Source organism: Sinohyriopsis cumingii, chromosome 4 (assembly GCF_028554795.1).
Source record: "Sinohyriopsis cumingii isolate HCF-2022 chromosome 4, ASM2855479v2, whole genome shotgun sequence".
Taxonomy (NCBI): domain Eukaryota; kingdom Metazoa; phylum Mollusca; class Bivalvia; order Unionida; family Unionidae; genus Sinohyriopsis; species Sinohyriopsis cumingii.
Window position 1 is genome coordinate 98,437,600 of NC_142964.1, and position 20,522 is coordinate 98,458,121.

Sequence of the window (20,522 nt, forward strand, 5' to 3'; positions counted from 1 at the left end):
TGATTTGTGCGTCTAATTGAGCCAGTTTTACCCAGTACTTTGAAGTGCTTAGTACATTATATATTCTAAGCAGTATATCAAATGTTTTTTTAAAGAGAACAAAAAAAACCTACCTACCCTAATTTTAAAATCAGTGCAATAGGAAACACTTTTTTTTGGTCTTAGTAAGCTCATGATCGTGGTGGTTGATCTAGAAGTCGTAGAATGATCAGACTGAGCTTTGTTCATATTGTGAAAGTTAAAATACGTTATGATCTCTGAATGCATGACCACTCCGGTGGCCTAGTGGTTAGAGCATCCACCTTGGATGCAGGAGGTCATGGGTTCGATCCCCGGCTGAGTCATACCAAATACTTACAAAAATGGTACTAACAGCTGCTTCGCTTGGCGCTCAGCATTAAGAGGTTAGTGTTAGGACTGGTCGGCCTGGTGTCAGCATAGTGTGACTGGGTGGGACATCATGCTACATGTCTGCAGCATGATGCCCCATTGCCAGACAGTCACTATAAACTGCCACACTGCAGACATCGTAGCAATATGATTGAAAAATTGTTAAAGCTAAGTTAAAAATCCAAATCACACACACACACACACTGAATGCATGATTTTGCATGCTCACTTTTTTGTAACAGAGGATTACATTTAGAGTGGATGAATGCATCCTGGAGAAAACATTAATATGCAGTCAGTACAACATTTTGCTTTTTTATTCTAGGGTCATCAAATAGTCTTTCTACTGTTTTATTTTCTGACCGTTCAGAATCCAAAAACGTTAAATCTGTGATTAGGTCATAGTATGTAAGAAGTAGTAATGTCTACATACATATCCAAGTACCCTCCTTGGGTACAGCAGTTTCACAAACCATAATGTATACTATAAACTGCATGAATGCCGTAGTTACAGAAACTGTCTGGGTAGTATAGAAGGGTGTTATTTCATGCCAGGAAGCAAATATACCTTTTAAAAGAATTTCAGTATAACTTTAGTTATTCTATAATCAAATTTTACCAGTAGATGTTCAACTTGCTGAATATTGTACACTATAAATTTGAAAGTAAGCCACCTCCAAAATAGGCCTACATTGAAACCTTGAAAGTAAGCCACCTCAAAATTAGGCCTTCATTGAAAACTTGAATGTAAGCCACCTCACAAATAGGCCTACATTGAAACCTTGAAAGTAAGCCACCTCACAAATAGGCCTACATTGAAACCTTGAAAGTAAGCCACCTCACAAATAGGCCTACATTGAAACCTTGAATGTAAGCCACCTCACAAATAGGCCTACATTGAAACCTTGAAAGTAAGCCACCTCACAAATAGGCCTACATTGAAACCTTGAATGTAAGCCACCTCACAAATAGGCCTACATTGAAACCTTGAAAGTAAGCCACCTCACAAATAGGCCTACATTGAAACCTTGAATGTAAGCCACCTCACAAATAGGCCTACATTGAAACCTTGAAAGTAAGCCACCTCAAAAAATGAACTGCCATGTATACTTGTTGGCATATCTTGTATTTATAAAAGTTAATACATGCAGAGAAACCTTAAGTATTCATGAAAGAAAGACAGAAGTTCTAAACTGTATCATGAAAAAAATCTAATTGTCCAAAAACATATCAATTGTGGTAGAACATAGTCATATTGTTGCTAATGTGGAAATATACATGTATTTTTTAATCTTTCCCATCCTTGCAATATACATGTACATAAAATAGATAATTTTAGATAAAGACAAACCATGTTTCAGTTGTCTATGAATAGCTTTATTTTTCTTGAATTTGAGTCAGTACTAATGCAGACAAATAGAATTTAAGTGGAAAATGCAAAGACTATTTTGTTATGTTACAAAACCATGACATTTATTGGTTATTGTCTTTTATTCTAGATGCAATATTGATGAAAGCATTAGTTTCATTCATGCAAGTTATCTCACTTTCTTCTTTCACACTGGTATCAGCTGCAAATCTCGTTTGATGTAATTACCAATTACTGATGACTTATTCTTCTAATAAATTATGCCAAACAGGCTGTGATAAATGCATAAATGATTACAGAAAGGACTTCACATCACATACCAGTACACACCACACATATTTTACAGACTATTTTTTGCAAGTTATTTTGGTTGTAGATTCAAATAACACTGCCAATAAGCCAAGCAAAACAGGCAGTGAATGTGTGCATCCGATTACAAAAATGGTGGAACATTATACATAATGATAGTGTTTTTACAGCCTGTTTCCTATAAGATATGTTTGTTGTACACTCAGTTACCTGCAGCTCCTTCTGCTAATATAACATGATTGGTTTCATGTGAGTAATTATAGATAAGAGTACATGGAAAAATGTACAAATGCCAGGATTACATCAGTAGAGACAAACTGTTGCTATTATGGATGCTTTCCATCAAGATGGAATCTGCATAGTTCTCATTCATTTTATACAGAACAAGGATTTGCAAATGCATGATGCATTTGCCAGTGGCAAGTGATATCAAGCAGTGTTGTAAACAAGCAATGTGCATTGTTATTTTAGATTTACTGGTCAAAGACCAGAAGAGCTTATGCAGTGGTCTGTCATCTGTCAATTATCTGTCTTGTCATCAGTCAGTTAGCACAAGCTTGTGATCACTACTACTTCTAAACTACTGGGAGGATTTTCTTGAAATTTCAAATATGCATTCTTTCCAATGTATAGTCAGTCTTAAATGAAAAGTCCAGCATCCATTGTGGTCAAAACAGTAGCCAATTTTGATGGTCATAATCACATTGGTTTTCACTAAAAGACTTCTCATGATGCCTGGTTGGTCCAAAATGAAAATGGTGCTGACATGACATCCATTATGCCATTGCAGTGGTCATCTTGAAAATCATATTACTACTCCACCTGCATGTATAGGTTTTTAAAAAGACTTCTTATGGTGTCCCAGGGTCCAGGTCTTAAATGAAGATAGTGCCCATGATACAGTGGATATTGACATCATGGTGGACATGTGAAACGTTTCTTACAGTTTCTCCTCCTCAATAGGTCATGGACTGAAAGAAAAATTAAGGCTTTTGCATAATGTTAACACTTTTTAAAAACTTGCCAGTAATCTTTAATACAATGACTTAAGCAATCATGACAATGATACATAATGACTTTTGTTCACCTGCATGCATTTGCATCTGTTTAATTTACATATACTGTGTTGTTCCATTTCATGATCATTTTTACCTATGCAAATTAGCACAAGCAGGGCTGACCCACTGCAGTTTTCAAAGGCACCACACTAGAGCTATTGTGAGACAATTAAGTAAACCATGCAAGATTATTGACTATCATATCTTCTTAACATGACCATGTTAGGGGTTTTGGGAGTAAAATCGTGGTTTTAGCATGACATGCAGACTGTAATGGCAAGTCAACATCTTGAAAATATATTTCTGCATTTCATCATTGCGTTCAGAACTTTCTCAGGTAAATTATATTTTTTGACAAAACTGACAGACTCCTTACTTCAAATATAGGAGGGGCCTGATCAGAAATTAGAGTGGCCCTGGGCGTTGGGCTATCAGATTTTTAGGGCAATGTATTGAGACCCATTGCTCAGCTGTATCTACATCAACCATACCCTACTGTTACCAACATAGGGAACTATTTAACACCAGGCTGGTGTATAATGCGTTCATGGTACTCTTATTGTTTTTATTGGTGGGGGATATTTTTAAAAAATAATATTCTTGAAATACCATATATACTGACTCATAAGTCAAGTCTGACTAAAAACAACAAAGATTATTATCTACCATAGCAATAGTGCACCTGCAGTTCAGGGTCTATGTTGTTTGTCCTATTAATTACTCCTAACAAACTGCACAGACCCAGATTTGCCAGCGCATTATGCAATGGAAGATTTCAGTCTGTGCAGTTTGCAGTTGAACAGCAAGTAAATAAGCAAGTACATATGGCACATAGTTGTTCTGGTATAAAAAGGATGTTGATCCCATCTCTAAATGGCTACATTAGTGGCCATCTGAAAATTGTTATATTGATGGTCCTATCAACATGGGGTTCTCTCTAAACACCTTTATAGCAGTATGTAGCTGGTGAGTAAACATGATGCCCATCCCAGTCTTCACTTGGTACTGTAGCCACCATCTGGAAAATCCTGTTATACTAATATTCTTGTATGAATGTCATGGGCTTTTTACTAAACACTTCTTGCAAAATTTAATTGGTCCTGACTGAAAATGGTACCACCAGTATATCCACATGTTTGTAAACGAGTTTTGAAAAAACTAGATACAGTTTACCTTGGGGTAAGGTCAGTGGTCAAGATCACTGCTTGTATATGTTTACTTTATTGGGCTTGTAAAACATAATGACTTGTTCATATGTAAGTGAATTTTGACCAAACTTGGTATTTAGTTGTATTTCAGAGTACCGGCTACTAGTCTGCACTTGGACAGTGATCCTGAGGCAGAAAGGTTTGGTCTCACTAGAGCGCATCCCATTTGAGTGCCACTCAGTGAGGCGCTGAAGAAAAAAAAATTCTCATTAGGGCTAATCACATTAGGGCGCGAAAACATCTCACTAGAGTGCATTCCCAATAGGGCGTGGGGAAAAAAATTAAGTTCAACAAGATTGAATTGCCATCACGTTTGATGTTATATATATATATATATATATATATATATATATATATATATATATATATATATATATATATATATATATATATATATTATAATATGTACAAAAATGGCGGTCTCGTTAATATTAGAAGATAATTACTAGACAGAAACCAGAGAACCATCAATACACATAATTTTATACAACTATTATACCTTACACCAGTTTATTCTTGTTTGTACGCAAATAAACAAGTAGATAAAAAATGTAATGCAAATTAAAATATATAAAGTGGTCATTCCTAGCACAAACACGATATTACATGAATAAAACAATATAGATACATATATAACACAAACACAATAATGTAATAGATTGATCCTTGGTCAAGATCACTATAATTTAAAGACCATGTTATAGAAACCAGTCGCAAGACCTAGTGTCTGAAGAAGGAAGTATATGTCATAAAGAAATATACCGGGAAGGAAAACAAAGAAACCAGCTCCAGGGACAGTATGAGTACAACACATCGTAAAATAATAAAATGCAAAGATCAATGATCAACCCCCCTGAACGAGAATAATAAATACTTTGTTTCTTCAAAATTCTTTTCATTAGTTCGTGCTCTAGTGATACTAGTTCTTAGCGCTCTAATGGGATGTGCCCTAATAAGATTAGCTCTAGTAGGACAAAAATATTTTTTGCGCTCTAGTGGGATAAGCTCTAATGGTTTGTGCTCTAATGAGACGTTACTGGCAGAAAGTCTTGACTTAGGTTTGTAGCTGAACTGACTGCTTGTGAGGTGTCATGTATTTGTGGATATATATATATATAAAAAATTCATTGTACTGGATCACAATAAAGATGATATTTTTCAGAGAGGAGCATCTTTTGTTAGAATGATTCCAACTTTGTCAGTTTTATTTAAGTACGCCTTGTCTTTTCACAAAAAAGTAAGTAGCTTATTGAAGTTTTGGAGGGCACTAATCAAAGAAAAACCTTGGCATGGCCTTATATAAGGCTGAGTAGCAGAGTATCTCCTGCATACATCTGAATGTTTATCTTCATCATCACAGCCTTTGAATAACTAAAGCCTATATAATACTTTATGACTTGAAAATCTCTTGGATCTTAAGTAAAATAAAAAAATAATGATTTAAATTAAATACTCTTTTCATCCGTAATCTCATAAAAATCCTAATGCTTATGATACAGCAAAATACACACATTTTACACATAATGATCATGGTGTGATTATGCTTCCCACCAGCTGTTGCCAATATAGTGAATTTTACTACCTGGTCACATGATTTGTTTTAGCTTTCAAAGGTGAATTGAGACTTGAAGTGTGGCCTTGTGTCCAGAATGCATCACCAATCAGCAGCAGTATACTTACTGAAGTATTGTTCAGTGTGCATAGTCTGTCACATATTCATCAACATTCTTATTTTCAACATCTTCTAAAACAAAAGCACTAGATCAATTTCAGACAAACTTGGCAGTGTTTTCTGGCATGCAGGGCATTCAGGTTTGTCTAAATTATGCCAATTCACTGCTAAATATGGATCTGATTCAGAAAAGAAATATAGAACAACCTTGAAGCAAACTTTTCTCAAAACTTGCACAAAAGAATTTGACCAGATTTGATAGAAAGTATCCTTACATAAAGGACTTTTAAATTTTTGCAAATGATGCTGAACTGCCATCTTTTTACACATGATGCTGAACTGCCATCAAAGATGGCAGCCATTACTAAAAATAGAAGAACCTTTATTCATCTTCCAGAAGGAAAAAACCCACACTGAACAAAATTTGACCAAATTTGCTTGAAAGCATCATGGTGGAAAGACTTTTGAATTTATACAAATTGTGCAGATTTGCTTTCAGATATGGCCACTGTTACTAAAAGTACACAAATCTTTAAATGATGTCTTCTGAGAGAAAAAAGACTTATCTGAATTTGGTCAATTTTGACAGTAGTCGTGCATGTGTGAATGGCCTTCATATATTTCCAAATTATGCAAATATGACAGTCACTGCTGAAACTGGAAAATCCTTTAAATGACTTGGGTTTTTTAAATCCCATAAACAGAATTTGACCATATTTGCCAGAAAGTATCTTGGCAGGAAGGACTGTATGTTTCCACAAATAATGCTGATCTACCATCCACTAAAAATGGCAAAGACATGAACAATTTACCTTACGTACTTGCTTATAAGTTGAGGGAAAATATCCTGATCTGCTGTAGCATAATGTGCATGCAGATCATGGTCTATATTGTTTGTTCTATTGATTACTCTTAATGAACTGCACAGATCCAGATCTGCTGGAGCATTATGTGATGGCAGATCTGGGTCATTTCAGTTTGCCGTTGGATTCATGTTATAAGCAAGTATGTTCACTACTTAAAAGTCTTCCTGACCATCATTGATAGAAAGCATTCTAGCTTGCAAGCCTTTCAGATTTATGAAAACTATGTCAATCTGCCATAAAATATGACCATTGCTAGAAAACATTTAAATAACTTTATTTATTAAAAAAAAATTTACACAGAAATTGTCCATCTTTGAGAGAGAGCTTTAAAATGATGCATATATTCGATCAGATGAAGACACAGACACAGAAAGAGAAAAATTGAGACAATTGTTTTCATAACATAATCAATAGCATCAGGATTAATATTTATTTAAAGCATCCAGGACCCAGAATTCTTGACTAACTGCTCTTGCATTTGGCTGCAGATATCATCTGGATGAGTGATCTCAGGCCCAATGCCTGCAGACATCGGCTGGATAAGTGATCTCAGGCTCAATGGCTGCAGACATTGGCTGGATGAGTGATCTCAGGCCCAATGGCTGCAGACATCAGCTGGATGAGTGATCTCAGGCTCAGTGGCTGCAGACATCGGCTGGATGAGTGATTCCAGGCCCAATGGCTGCAGACATTGGCTGTATGAGTGATCCCAGGCCCAATGGCTGCAGACGTTGGCTGTATGAGTGATCCCAGGCCCAATGGCTGCAGACATTGGCTGGATGAGTGTTCTCAGGCCCAATGGCTGCAGACATCTGCTGGATGAGTGATCTCAGGCTCAATGGCTGCAGACATCGGCTGGATGAGTGATCTCAGGCCCACCTAGGCCTCATATTTTGATATTAATACATTTTGATCTTTGAGGAGACATCTTGTTACTCATAAGATAAGTACTTCTGGCATCAGAATACATACAGTACCATATATACTTGCTAATAAGTCAGGTCCAAATTGCAAACTGTACAGAGCCAGATCTGCCATCACACAATGCTCTGGTAGATCTGGGTCTCTGCAGTTTTATCAGAAATAATCATTAGTTAGAACAAACAACACAGACCCTGATTTGGTGGCACATTATGTGAAAGCAGATTAAGATCTATATTTTTGTAGTTGGACTCAACAAATATGTAAGGGTTTAAGGTATATTTCCCATATGCTTAGGGGATCACCTTGTAAATGTAGTGAAAAATAGGAGGAGACTATTATTCGATAAAGATTATCTTAATCTGAATTGTATAAAAACGTAGGGATGTGATTATCATCAGGTATGGGGTTATGATGTGTTTGGTTTGGCTTGGTTTTGTGGGTTTAATGTATTTATTTTTTTTCAACACATGATAATCTATCTATACATGGCATACTGTATATATTTGGTAGAGGAAGAACCCAATAAAAAACATGGGCTAACAGGAAGCTAATGACAAGCTTTCTCACACACCCATGTTGGCCAAGTCATGACTCAAACACACATGGACAGAGGGGAGATGTCAGTGATTTGTAAAGGTGTGTGCCTAAGGCCACCCAGGATTATGATGGAGAAAATAAAATATGGCTATGGCTACATTTGGGGGATAAGTTAGTTTTGTGATATTACTGTTGCAGGTAATTGATTTCATTCAGGATTGGTCAGTTACAGTGTAATTAGCAATTACAATTTTCATGCCAATTTTAGCCATAATTTAGGTCTGTATGTCATGGCAATGATCACTTACGCTGTATTGGGGAGTATGTATTGCATATTGTCTTGATTAGTTTGTAAGAAATTCAGATTTCATGGCACATGAAAATATGTTCATTTTTAAAATTCATGCTAATTATTTTTTTAAATGTATTGTTGGAAATAGGATCCATGATCATCTAGAAAGATACCTGACTTTGTCAAGATGTTATGTTGCAAAATAAAATACTGTACATGCTCGCTTATAAGTCGAGTCAAACTGCAGACAACAAAAATCCTGATCTGCCATAGCGTAATTTGCCTGCAGATTAGGGTCTGTGTTGTTTGTTCTACTGATTACTTCTAACAAACTGCACAGACCCAGATCTGCTGGTGAATTATGCAATGGCAGATCTGGGTTTATGCAGTTTGCAGTTGGACTCAGGGAAGTATTATCCATGATTTGATGGTGAGAATGAAGGTTAAATGTAAGGGTCTATCTTGTAGATTTATGTATATGTAGATATTACAGTGTTTCATATTCAAATTCATATTTGGTTTTGTTACTGACGTGTACAGATAATGTTTTGGTGAAAATGGTTTTGTTCTGCATGTCATTAAGTTTGATATGTGATTATGCGTTGAACACCTGTTTAAATTTGTATTAGCTCAGTACACATAAAGATGCTCTGTGAACTCAATACACATAAGGATGCTTTATGAACTTAAAGCAGTTAAGGATGCTATAAAATGCAATACACAAAAGGATGATGTATGTACTGAATACACATAAGGATGCTGTGTGAACTCAATACACATAAGGATGCTGTATGCACTGAATACACATAAAGATGCTGTGTGAACTCAATGCACATAAGGATGCTGTGTGAACTCAATACACATAAGGATGCTATGTGAACTCAATACACATTTGGATGCTATGTGAACTCAATCCACATAAGGATGCTGTATGCACTGAATACACATAAAGATGCTGTGTGAACTCAATACACATAAAGATGCTGTATGCACTGAATACACATAAAGATGCTGTATGCACTCAATGCACATAAGGATGCTATGTGATCTCAATACACATAAGGATGCTGTGTGAACTCAATACACATAAGGATGCTATGTGAACTCAATACACATAAGGATGCTATGTGAACTCAATACACATAAGGATGCTGTATGCACTGAATACACATAAAGATGCTGTGTGAACTCAATACACATAAAGATGCTGTATGCACTGAATACACATAAAGATGCTGTATGCACTCAATGCACATAAGGATGCTATGTGATCTCAATACACATAAGGATGCTGTGTGAACTCAATACACATAAGGATGCTATGTGAACTCAGTACATAATGATGCTGTATGCACTCAATACACATAAGAATGCTGCGTGAACTCAATACACATAAGGATGCTATGTGAACTCAATACACATAAGGATGCTGTGTGAACTCAATACACATAAAGATGCTGTATGCACTGAATACACATAAAGATGCTGTATGTACTCAATACACATAAAGATGCTGTCTGAACTCAGTACACATAAGGATGCTGTCTGAACTCAGTACACATAAGGATGCTGTATGCACTCAATGCACATAAGGATGCTGTGTGAACTCAATACACATAAGGATGCTGTGTGAACTCAATACACATAAGGATACTGTGTGAACTCAATACACAAAAGGATACTGTGTGAACTCAATACACAAAAGGATAATGTGTGAACTCAATACACATAAGGATGCTGTATGAACTCAATACACATAAGGATGCTACGTAGAATAATTAACATAATCTTTAACCTCACAATCAAATTGTAATGCAATAGTACAGTTATGATGGAATAGTACAGTTATGATATAATAGTACAGTTATGATACTTGGTTATGTAAGAAAAACACAAAATTTGACAAAATATTATACCTATAGAGTCCATGATGGCACATACAAATTCCATGATTTTTGTTTATATACCAGTATAAATACTGATGTTTTGTTTTAGTTTATGATCACATTATTTTGTATTATAATTATTGCTGGATTTATCTTTTATTTGACTGCTCAAAAAACCTACATTTTGCTTGCATAAATTCTTCCTTGGTAGTTTTCATCTTACCCACTGTTGGCTTGGGATATAGAATAGGCCCACAAGACCTCCTGCATATTATTAGAGGTGACCAATGGAGGGAAGAGCCACATGGCTCAATAGTTAATGTGCTGGACTATTGACAGGTCGTGGGTTCATATCCTACTATCTGGTCAGCTGGGGTTCGCAACCATGATGCGTCTTTGAACAAGGCACTTTACTCAAATTTGCTCAGTACTAAATAACCTGATAGTGTTGTTTTACTATAAAACACAATATCAGAAATCTATTTCATCTTGCAATTGTACAAAGATGACTTGGGGGGTGAGTGGAGGAAGAAGCAGGATTAGATATTAAATACATATTCACAAGAGACAGTACTGAACTGCTTGATATTGCATTTTTACCAGTTTCATTCACATTTTGAAAAGTTTTAACAAGTTATTATTATTATTATTATTATTATTATTATTATCATTATTAATATTGACCACTCTGGTGACCTAGTGCAGACATCGTAGTGATATGACTGAAAAATTGTTAAAGCTACGTTAAAAATCTAAATCACACACACATATACAAATGAAAAGATGAACAAAATAACTTCTTAACATTTTCAGATAATTCCCCATTGACTTCAAGTTTGCCTTGGAATCTTGAAGGCAACATATATTGACATATGCAGCTTAGGAAACAAATTCATTCAAAGCACATTCATTATTGGTCAGATCAAACAAATTCATTCAAAGCATTTTCATGACTGGTCAAATTGAACAAAATTCGTTCAAAAGCACTTTCACGATTGGTCAAATTGAACAAAATTCATTCAAAACACTTTCATGATTGGTCAAATTGAACAAAATTCATTCAAAAGCACTTTCATGATTGGTCACATAAAAAAATTGAAGGTTGCAAGAAATCTAGCTGATAAAAACTTACTGAATCCAGAAGACAGAAACTGGCGCAAGTGATAAGAAGCATACAAGGTGCTCCACAACTTAGTGAATGGCAAATGAACATAAATTTGTGGACACAGTTACAGTCATTTAAGTATCTTGCACCAGCTTTGCATCACTCTTGGTGTCTGTTAGGTAATTGTTTTTAATCTTGTTTATATCTATGTCCTCAATATATCCCATCAAGTTGCAGTTCAGGATTGTTTTATTTTTAAAAATTATCAGTTTGATGCTGTTGAGGTTGTTTGAAATGCATTTAGCTTTCTGAATCACTTTGAAATTTTTATTTCTTGGCCTAAGTATCTATATCTTTAATGATCACAATTACTGCCCCTGCCCCTAATCAATGAAGTTGGGAATGGGGATCCAAACTAACATTTCATCTTACTGTTACTTGAGGGGACATGAGTAATGCCTTTTCCAGGTGTAAAAGTGATTATATTTTAACTGATGATAGGGAAGGTGTGGTATATACTTTTTCTTGCATACCATCCATACTTGATGATAAGCCCCTTTCTCATTTGTAAAAAAGTGTGGCAGATGTTTAATGAAGTACATACTTGTCCTGTTATAAGCCTACCCTACTATTGGTTTGACTGAACTATTTGACTGGTCCCGTTTTCCATATCATGGGAGAAATATTGTTAGTAGTGATGTTGGTATGTTTTATTAATGTAAATATGAACTGAGACAAAAATATAACTGCTTGCAAAGTCCAAGATGGAAATGAATAATGTTGCCTGCTTTGCTACTGTTGGAAAGTTATATTGATTTTATATTGGCAGTGAATTATATACTTATATGGCTGTTTGGTACCTAACCTGCTTTGCTACTGTCGGAAAGTTTTATTGATTTTATATTGACAATGAATTATGTACTTATATGGCTGTTTGGTACCCAATCATATTACAGTATATGCATTTGTATGGAAATTTATTTAATTACTGTGTATTGCTATTTTGGCCTTTTAAATGCAGAAAATTTGGGTCAATGAAATCCTTTTAATCTGATGCAAAATCTGCAGATCAGATTTTGTAAATATCCTGATTTGACCTTTTTGAGATGTCACTAGCCCAACTACCAGGAGTCATTAGGGTGATTACCATGGTTAGTACTAATATTAGTACCCCATTCTCCTCGTCAATGTAATGATACATACCTGGTTGTTTTTTCCCAGCGCATTCGCTCATGTTTGTAACAATGTATGCATAGTAATACAGACATAAATGGGGGCCCTGAGTGGCCGAGTGGTCTAAAGCGCTCACCGTTATGGATCACAATCATCTCACCTCTGTCTATGAATCTCAGATTCGGCCAGTGTGGGCATGTGAGAAAGCCTGCCAGTAGCTTCTTGTGGATCGGTGGTTCTTCCTCCACCATTTATACTGGCCGCCATCTATAGCCTATCTTGTGCTGAAAAATGGTGTTAAAACCTACAGCAACAACAACAGACATAAATCTTCTGTTTTTGATTAACCCAAAAACAAATGCAAGATCTTACTAAAACATGACTCTAAGTGTCTCAAAAACAATCACAGTGTAACAGTCAGCCATTGTGAATATATTGTCTGATTGGATGAACATGACACAAAGACAGAAAAAGTTTCATGTCATATAGATGCTCATGCTCTATACTTAAGAGAAACAAACTGTTTGGTAACTTGGACTGTAATTTTGTTGCGCCATTAACACATTAACCCCTAGCGATGATTTAACGGGGAAGGAGGTAGTGGCCTATTGCCGAGCTCTGTAGCGTCATGCTTGTGCATGATACACTAAAGTGGGTGGTATTATAAAAATGTAGGCAGATGTAGCTATGCAATGATACCAAATAATCTGGAATATCTAGTTGCACTACAAAATAGAGATAAAAAAAACTCATTTTTTGGACCCGACTTTTTTCGACCCAAAATTTGAATGTGGTCGGAATCCAATTTTGTGTCCTGATTTTAGACTTTTTGGTCTTAGATCTAAGGCAAACCGGTATAAACTGCAAAGAGACAGATGAGCCTTTGCAAAAAGTAGGATAAGATGGGCATTTGGAATAAACAGTGGTCTCGGTACAAAAATAGTGGCTCCGTTTATGGTGGAGGAAGAACCCAGGAAAACCCCGGAAAGAACCACTGACTCACAAGAAGCTACTGGCAAGCTTTCTCACATACCCACATTGGCTGAATTTGAGACTTGAACCCATTCAGACAGAGCTGAGATGGCAGTGATCCGTAATGGAGAGCGCTTTAGACCACTTGCCCACTCGGGGCTCCAGAGGTTCATTGATAAGGATAGTCTGGTCACTGATAATTTCTTGATGCTTTAATTTGAAATCATATTTTATGTTTGACTTTAAATCTCAACTCCAACTCATGGGTAAAATTAATCCCCAGAATTTGCATTTAATCTATTTAATTAAAATTGAATAGAAGAAATAGAAAAGAAGTTTTAAAAAATCCTAGATGTTTCTTGGTCACATTCTTCAAACTTTTTGAGTTCATATTTTATGTTCATAAAGTTTCAGAATATAGGGTATACCAAATGTCAGTTCCACTTTGGCAAAACAATGTGATACTTTACGTATGGATGTTTGAAGAAATTACATAAATCTGTCAAAGAATACTTTTTTTTATCCTAAACCAGGATATTGTTTGATATTTGTGGTCTAAACATAATTTATTTTCACACACACACACACACACTGTCAATTGTGCTTGGTTTACTTTTCATCAGTGTGAGAAGTTAGTGCAAGTGCTGGCAGAACATGCAAAGCAGATTAGTTGGGTCCTGGGTGAGTTAACCAAATCTCATCTTTTCTGATGATTTAAACTGTTCTTTGACTGCAGCCCAGTTAAAGTTGGGAGGCTTAAGTACCACCTGGTTGGCATGATGCCAGGTTCACTTGTTCTACAGTACATTGCCAAAACTAAGTGCCCATTGAGTAATAAAGGAATCAACACCTTTTGAGAAAGCTTTTGAAGTTGTAATACTTGTTGAATTTAATTGAATTATAATTCAGAATGTTGAGTTTTTCAACAGTTTGTTATGATTACAAATCAGATCAAAGTAATGAAAATCCTTGGGTTCAACGAGATGTCAATCTGAATCTATGTCAATCTGAATCTATCATGATTGACAATTCTGTGATGCTCTCTTTAAAAAGCCATTTTATCAGCCAACAAATATTTCATATTTCTGTGAGTTTAAACTTTACTTCTCATATTTCAGGATTCTATTTTTAACAATGGGAATTTAATTTATAGGCAAAGTCTTAATTCTTGGTTGTGTGGTATAGTATAATAAATCAGCCAAATTTAGCAAGTGTACATAATTTCAGCAAAGTTGTTGAGTTTCAGCAATTTATATGCATTACAAGAAAAGGGACCTTTAGGGATTTTTTAAGATGGATTTTGCAAGTTTTATTTGCTGCTATATAGCCAAGCAAATTATGCTGTAATGTCTGTCTGTCTAGCTTGACAGTTTCTTTCCTGGACAATAATTTAAGTCCTCCACCATTTACAGTGACCTAACTTTTGGGATGGCCTGCACTAATGGTAGGAAAGAACCTTCTTGATTTTGGAATCAAAAGGTCAAAGCTCAAGATGACTGTAAAAGAAGAAATTTGGTTTCCACACAATATAACAATAATTCTACATTTCATGCATGGACCCAACTTTGTGGATGGTTGCACTTGGTTATAAGGAAGAAACCATGGAGTTGAAGGTCAAGGTCATTGTGACTGAAAGAGAGAAAATGGTTCCACATGAAAAGATTAGTTCACATAAATTAAGTTTGGACATGGATAAGGAAGCTGGCTTACAAACAAGTGTATATATATATATATATATATATATATATATATATATATATATATATATATATATATATATATATATATATATATATATATATATATATATATATATATATGCACACATGTCCTAATTGGTAATAATAGTGGAATTGAGATGATAAGCTCAATGTTAGTTCATTGCCCCAATACTGGCACTGGATAAAGAGATTTATAGCCCTCAAGAAACTCCTACATCCTTTAATTTTCCTTCTCAAAAGCATTTTACTTCACCGAGTGGACCAACCTGAAATGTTAGTTCTTCTGGTAAAAGTTTTTAAAACTTGATGAAAATATGTGAACAAAATAGAAAATGTAAATCAATATTTACAAAAGGATTTCTTTTCTGGCTCACTATTTGTATTTTCCTTTCCCAAAATATATATGGATCAGTGTGATTTCATCTTAAGCAAAAATAATTTAATGAATTTGATAAATAATATATTGATAAAATAGAGATATATACAAGTTTTTCATGATATGATAATAAGTTTGTTTCTTTCACAGAAAAAAGCCATATTCAGTGTTGTGAAATACCTGGTGTTTCTGTGATATCCACAATTTTGAATAAACAAAAAAAGCCATTTGATTTCACAAAACAATATATCAGTGTTGAAATTTATTAACAATATGCTTTTTGTCATGTCTTGGCAGATAAGGGTTTTTGTTGTATTCAGTTGGATTTGCCTTATAAGACAGACCATAATAATTCTTACCATTAGTTATGTAGGTCTATCAGCAACAAAGTTTTCTTCTTTATTTTTCATTGTTGTTCTTGTTGAGAATCTCTGAAATCAAATTTTAATTATGGCATGAAAAAAAGAACATCCCTTGGGACTGAAACCCACAAGCTTATATTTTAGCCAATAATCTTGTCCATTCTGCATTGGTACTTCTACCTGGCTGCAGTACCTGCACAGAGTCTGTGCATTTCATACTCACTTCTAGCACAAAACTCAATATACAGCACTCCCTAGTTATAATGCTGCCCATGAGAGCCATAGAATATACTACCTTATTGTGAGACTACTTTATAATGAGGGTACAATGTACATATAATTCTACTGCTACATAATGAAAGGGGATCAAAGACCATATTTATAATACAGTATTATAATGAAGGGCCTTATAGTGAGGGAGTAGTGTGCTTTTCATTAGGGAAAACAAGTTATAATATTTGGTTAATATATTCATAAGTCAAACTGCAAACAACAAAGATCCTGATCGTTCATAGCATAAGGTGCCTGCAGATCAGGGTCTATATGGTTTGTTATGCTGAAAATTCCTCACAGGCTGCACAGACCCAGATCTGCCAGTGCATTATGTGATGGCAGATCTGAGTCTGTGCAGTTTGCAGTTAGATTTGAATTATAAGAAAGTATATACATTATAAGTAGATCTCATTTAAATCAGAGTGGATCAAGTACATCTAAAAGTCACTGAACTTTGAAAATGAGCTCCTGTTTGTTCAAGGCATTTGTAAATAATCACAATTACCTATCATTTCAATAAAACTCCCTCTTCACTTATAAGACCACTAGGAATGATTGACACATTCCTGTCCTTACTGAGAGTAATTTTAATTAACTAATGTAGTGTATGTTGTGTATTGATGGTTCAAAACAAGGGGATAAACTTAAGGTTTGGACAAGTATAAAGTAGGTCCACTTGAGGGTTTATTAAGGGAGTGTCCTGATGGTTCCAGGGGTGAGATAGCGAATGGTGAAACTTCATTTTAATGTAGAAACTTTAATAAGGAAAGAAAAGATAAGTATTTGGTCAGTCGTGAAACTAGACAGATATTCAGGATCTTTCCAGGACTAAAAATCTTGGAAGGGGAGTTCCTACCTCCCTCTGTTTGAAAACTGAGGTGGGTGTCTGTATATATAGGGAAGGAATTATATAGAAGGGATTTAATCAAGAAATAAAGATAGGGACTGAAAATATGAGGCATGATTTTCACATTTTAATCATACATTTGGCACAACATTAATGGATATTTTTTTAATTGACTGTGAATCCTGCAATCACATGACAGAATAGATGGCATTTCTTGACCATAATTCTAGAATTATCTAGTTAAATTACACCAAGATAAAGGGAACCATTAATTTACTCTGTTATCTTTTTAAAAAAAATGAATTGTTCTAAAGTCTAAAAAAAACCAATGAATTTTGGGTATTAACTCATTAACGCCTGGAGGTTTTTGTCGTTTTTGCCTGAAATGTGAGTAGGAAACACATTTTGGGGGTTATTTCTGAATACATCCTAACACATCAACTTCCAAGAGAATTCCTGTTAACCAAATGCCTAGTTGTGTTAGAAACATCATTTTTCTTTGGCTGTTTCACTAGCACATGAGCAGAAGAGTAAAAGTTGGAGTTCTTTTTTCTTTTTTTTTTTGCTTAATGGACCCATCATTTTCATATCTAGACCATTCTTTATTCCAAATGCCCATCGTATCCTACCTTTTGCAAAGGTTAACCTGTCTGTGTGCATTTCAGACTAGTCTGCCTTAGATCTGAGGCCAAAAAGTCTAAAATCCTGACCCAAAATCGGATTCTGACCATGGGTGAATTTTGGGTGGAAAAAAATCAGGTCCAAAAAATTAGGTTTTTTCCTCTGTAATTTGTAGTGCAACTAGAATGTCCACATTATTTGGTATCATTGTAGAACTACATCTGTCTGCCTTTCTGTAATACCACCCACTTTAGTGTTTCATACATGACCTTGACACTACAGAGCTCTGCAGTAGGCTACTACCTCCTGACGCGTAAGCGCAGCGCTAGGTGTTAATGAGTTAAGATGTACATCTTTGTTTTAATGAAATATGACTTGGCATTCATAAAGGCAAACAAAGTGACTTGTACTGCAATATTTATACCAGTTTCAAGGCATAAGTGACTTAGAAAGACAATGTTTATGTGGGGATTTACTTAGCTCATTGATAGCTTAAGAAATTTTAAGAAAGTGTCTGCCTGATGCAGGTGGCTACTTGAATGAGGTGGCTGAATGTATCCTTACATTAATAAGATGTGATTGATAAAATATAATGTATTTTATAGGAAGCTAGGTATACCAGTTTTGGAACCTATGTGGGTAGATTCTTTTAATTATATTTGATCTCTCTGACTCTTTTACAATGTTAATGACAGACTGGTACAAAAAGGAATGACAAATTGTAAATAAGACATCCAGTGTACCAAATTGTAGATTAGACAACCATTCAGTGTACCAAAATGAAATATAATCAGACGCACATATTACCATATATATTCACTTGTAAGTCAATTCCAACTGCCCAAAACATGACCCTGATCTGATGTCATGTAATGATCCAGTAGATCAGCATGTGTTGTGTACTCAACTGATTATTCCTAACTGCACAGACGAGATCTGACAGCATGTTATATGATGGCAGATCTGGGTTTGTGCAGTTGCATTTGGACTCTTCTTGCAAGAGTACATACAGTACCAGAAAGTGACACAGATAACATGTGTATGTCTGGTACTTATAATACAGTACCAGAAAGTGACATAAATATATGTCTGGTCCTATGAAGCACTGTAGCACTGATATGGTCAAAATTATTGTACCTGGTTCATGTACTTACTGTCAAGTCAAGTACTTCGGGTGGACTAAAATTTATTAGGGAAACTCTTCAGTTGAAAGTAGATTTAGAGAGAAAATTAGTGGTTTTCTTTCAAAGTGAGGGTCTGGAGGGAATAGGTTTAAACATGCCTCTGAGAGAGTTAAATGTGACTGAAATTTAACATTGGATGTTTTATCTTCAGTTATGTTGCTGAAAAAGAACTTAACTTAGAAAGAGATCACAAGTATGTTCCTTGTTGTTAAATCCTCAACTTTTTTGAAAAAGGAATTTGAGTACAGTATTTGAATATTAAGTCTTATTTATGCAGTGACTATTTACAAAGGAATTTGGCTAACCTATTGGCCTTGGATGCGGGATGTCGCAGGTTCTAACCCTGGCCAAGTCAAAGACTTATAAAGGTGGTGCTAGCAGTTGCCTTGCTTGGCACTCAGCATTAAGAGTAGTCTTAAGACTGGTCAGCCTGGTGTCAGGATAATGTGGGACATATCTGTGGCATGATGCCGCAATGCTAGAGTTATTTAAAACATCCAACTACACACACACACAAACACACACATACACATGCACTATGAGCAGGTAAGAATCAAATATTTGTACAAATACTGTTCTGTACTTGTATTTAAAAAAAAAAAAAAACTTGCACAAAAGTACAAAAATCTTTCACAGATACAGTTTTTACTAATTTTTTAAAACCATTGTCCAAACAGAAATCTTTCATATAGCAATCTCACCATCCTACAGCTTTTTTATTTGCATCATTGCAGGTTTTTCAGCATTAGCTGTAAATCTCGCCAACGCAAACATTTGTTTCAAAGTGTTTGACAAAAATCAAAGCCATGCAGTCAAGAAAATCAGCTGTAATAAACTGCTGCTATATTACTGAACCATTTTAACAAAACATTGTCTTTAGCAAAATTAGAGGCAAAAACTATTCCAGTTGAGCTGGTTTTTCAGAGAAGTCAGTGTATAATTCAAAGCAAGTGGTTGCCAATTATTTTACTCCAGGTAGTAATCATCAGAAATGAAGTAGAAATGGGCCATCTGTTTTGAGATACTCATTTTTTTACAAATCACCCAAATGTCTCACATCTGTCCTTGTGAGTTGAAGTCTCTGCTCAAGCCTTGTGGGCATGTGGGAAAGCTTGCTAGTAGCTTCCTGTGGGTTGAAGGTTCTTCCCAAGGTCATTCTGGGCCACCAGATATCCTGGCTGCCATGTATAACCTGTCCTGTGCTGAGAAATAGTGCTAATCCCCACAAAACCAATAAAAAAATTAAAAAAGATGTAGCACACAAAAAGCTCTAAAATTTTAGCTGTTTATTTTAGCTGGTTTTCTTGTCATAGTAGCTCTAACAACTTTCAGAAAGACCAAAATATTGTACATATTTATGGTATAGGATGGTGAGAA

At 35.3% G+C, this 20,522-nt stretch overlaps 1 protein-coding gene and 1 long non-coding RNA gene across 4 annotated transcripts in view; one reads left to right on the top strand and one right to left on the bottom strand.

Moving 5' to 3' along the window:
- LOC149801744 (uncharacterized) overlaps positions 1–20,522 on the top strand; it is a 204,032-nt gene that overhangs the window by 73,066 nt on the left and 110,444 nt on the right. The window lies entirely within an intron of this gene.
- The window catches only part of LOC149801745 (uncharacterized), a 39,073-nt gene continuing 20,151 nt past the window's right edge, over positions 1,601–20,522 (bottom strand). The window contains exons 2-3 of the long non-coding RNA XR_016420719.1: positions 16,218–16,289; positions 1,601–3,039 (exon numbers count right to left, since the gene is read on the bottom strand). This is a non-coding gene — a long non-coding RNA (uncharacterized LOC149801745). The remainder of the gene's footprint in view (positions 3,040–16,217; positions 16,290–20,522) is intronic.